Here is a 3,425-nt window from a genome sequence, read left to right on the forward strand (position 1 = left end):
GGACTCCTTGTTGCGATAAAATCTTTAAAACTCTAATGGCCCTGTGTCTAAGCTTTTTGACCCTTACTTCTTTCCAATCTAGATTCCATTCTCCTTGTTTCAATCATTCTAGCCACATCTACCACTACCGCATAGGAAGCAAACCTTTGGGTGTTAAAAACTCTCAATAGTGACTCTATTAGTTCCCTAATAAATCTCTTGATCCTCTTTTGCTTAGTTAGGACCAAGTCAAAAACATATCTAGAAAGTTCGATGAATCAAATATCATACTCTGTCACTATCTTGTTCGAATTCTGTACTAATGTTTCAAACTCTTGTGCCTCAATGTCTCTTATGCTCTTAGATAAGAAGTGATCTAGAAAAGCTTGGATAAATACCTCCCATGTTATCAAAGCTAACCTTGATAGCTCACTTCTCTTTAGAAAGATAAACCATATTTTGGCCATATATTTTAGTCTAAATCCCACCAATTCCACTAACAGGTATAAAAAGCATCCCAAAGCAGAACAGATACATTCCATATCTTCCAAAATTCTTTATGGATCTTCTTTTACATTTGAATCGGTAAAAGACAAAGGCTTAAGCTTCATAAAATCTACCAAGGTAACCATAATAGCGTCTTTCAAATGTTCATATTGAGGCATGTAGTCTGGATCTTGCAAACTAGAATCAACCAATTCCTCAGATTGTCTTACCTCTATTGCGAAACTTAGCACACTCATTAGCCAAACTTTGTAGCCCTACAGCCAGATCCTCTGAGGTGACACCTTCTCCTATAAGGTAGTCATCCTCAACTTCCATATTCTCATCACCCATATACATGCAACTGGGTTCCATATTTTAAGCACATCACACTGTTCTATTTCTACCATGACTCCTTAACATGGACATCCACGGTTGTTCCATAGGCTCTTCGGGGGCATATTGCTCTCTTGTGGCCCTTAAGGTAGCTCTCGTCTTAGGGCGGCATCCTATACCAAGATAAAGCAACACCATATTCAAAAATTTTCAAAGTTCGTCATCCAACAAGGGTTAGTTACTAAGAACTTAGGAATTTATTTAGCCTTTCGCTCATAAATTGTGCTGCAATCACAAACCATGAACAAGACTTTACTCTAATCCTGACACTCCGCTGACAGACATAAAATGACCTAAGACACTCTAAAACCTAAGCTTTGATATTAACTTTGTCATGACCTAAACCTAGGGGTCCATGATTGACGTATAAGTCCGACAGCAAAGTGCGTGAGACCCAAGCAAGCCTTGGAATTCCAAATCATTTAAACATAGCCAAGGGTTTCCAAACTCATATATTCATATAATATTTAAACTCAAATAATAAACGTTGCCCCTTGGCACATAATTTGTACACAATATTTAATACACTATCCATAAAGCCATACATTGGCCAACTATGCAGGTTTATACTTAACAACCCTTAATACAAGTTTGAATGGCACATCATGCTTACGTGAATAACCACTGAACCAAACTCCAAAGACAGTAGTTCTTGACAGACTCAACAAAGTGGACATGTCAAAATGAAGACTTACCAGATGCTCAAATTGGTCTATCAATGGATGACCTTTACCACACAGTCTTATGGCTTATTTATCTGCACATGGTACGAAATGGGTGAGTCATCTAATACTCAGTAAGGGGTGCAGATAAATCAAACATATATATATATATTAGACTAATATATATATATATAATGCATTATCAGTACAACCAAATATTTTGATAAGCATCTCCAATGTTAAAGGCATATAAAACATCCCTAAGAGTTTCCATAAATAATGCATCACTAGACTTATCTCTAAAGCCAAATCAATGTGAATATCCATTGGCACACACTAGTTGCCAGGGTATCTTATCAATTTCAAATCATTTTTATCTAAGCCTATTCGAGGTTATGTCATATCAATCACAAATCATATCATAATCGTGGAATGGTCCTTCCCTAGACATCATCAAATCACACGCTGTGGCTAACATGCAAAGTCAAATCATGCTTAAGGCTAAAATACTGGTGAAGAATCAAATCATGCGCATGCTGAAGCAACGAGCGCAGAATCAAAGTCATTATCCAGAATAACCTCCCAACAGATAACATCACTTGAAGTATTCTCAAATAGGGTGGCATTAAAGCAAAGTCATCATCTAGAGTAATCTCAACGAATGGCATCAAAGCACTACATGTGGGAATCATACCCAGGACTAATACCACCATACTTGTAGGCATAGAACAAAGTCACAGGGAATAGGACTCCACTAAACCTCAAATCAAATCAACATTTAGAACCCATTCCTCAGACAAAATACAAATCCACAAACGAGGCCATTATGTCTTTGATAATCCCATATGTCCACATCAAATTACAAGTCATATTTAATAAGCTTCAATCATTTATAGGCTTGATACGGTTTTAAGTGCCCTTAAATTTCTAAGACATCAAATGTTCAAACTCTTTGAAAATCATTCATCTTGAGTAATCTACTCCTAAACTTTCATCATAGTCACTACACTTCCTAATCTAGGTTCACACAATATAGGCCATTATATGGCTTGCACTAAAGCACACAACATAACACATAATCACATATTTTTTTCTCTAACCTAGACATGTTCATCTATGCCTACATATATATTCTAGTACCATGCTAGTGCATTTATTTTGCATCATGTATCACGTGCATTTTAATTAAACCCACACATAGTGACAGTCGAAGGCGCCCCCATAGCCAAGTTCCAATCCTTGGCCTCCAATCATCTTTCAGCACACCCACAAATTAATTATCTCTAACTTCCTTTTAAACACATCAAAACATCACAAAAATATTTATTTCCTAGCTTTCAAAAATATCTAGCTTTTCAAAAATAACTAAATTCTTAGCAATCCATTATACAAGCTCAAATCCTTCAACAATGAGCTAAACCCAAACCTTAAAAGCTGTATTGCACCAATCTAAGCTCCAAGTTCTAACAAATCTAGGGGGACTCACCAAAACTAGAATAAATCAAATTTCTTGATTATTAGTTGATAAAATTCAATATCAATCAGTACAAAAGTGTAATCTTACCTCTAGAGGAGTTTCCCGAGCTCCAATCCACTCTAAATGACTCCAAAAATACATTGGGGGTTTAGGGCTTTTGAAGTGGTAGAAAGAGAAAAGGGTTTACAGTTTCTTTGAAATGGGTGAATAGCCCAAAATCTTTTTTATTTTTGCCAATACCTAGTAATGTATCGATACACTTATACTATTTTCAACCAAATATATGTTGGTGTCAAATAAATGTGCTAGAGGGGGGGTGAATAACACTCTTTGGCTCTCACAAGATTTGACCTTTATTTGTGGACAAGTTTAAGTTTAATGATGGGAAGTTAAATGCAAGATAAGGAATAATCTAACAAGGAATGAAA

The 3,425-nt window shown here is 36.0% G+C and overlaps 1 protein-coding gene across 8 annotated transcripts in view; it reads right to left on the reverse strand.

Annotated features, from left to right (window-relative positions):
- LOC110426135 (yacP-like NYN domain protein) overlaps positions 1-3,425 on the reverse strand; it is a 26,331-nt gene that overhangs the window by 1,113 nt on the left and 21,793 nt on the right. The window lies entirely within an intron of this gene.

Source organism: Theobroma umbraticum, unplaced genomic scaffold (assembly GCF_002168275.2).
Source record: "Theobroma umbraticum cultivar Fairchild unplaced genomic scaffold, ASM216827v3 scaffold_55.0, whole genome shotgun sequence".
NCBI classification, from domain to species: Eukaryota; Viridiplantae; Streptophyta; class Magnoliopsida; order Malvales; family Malvaceae; genus Theobroma; species Theobroma umbraticum.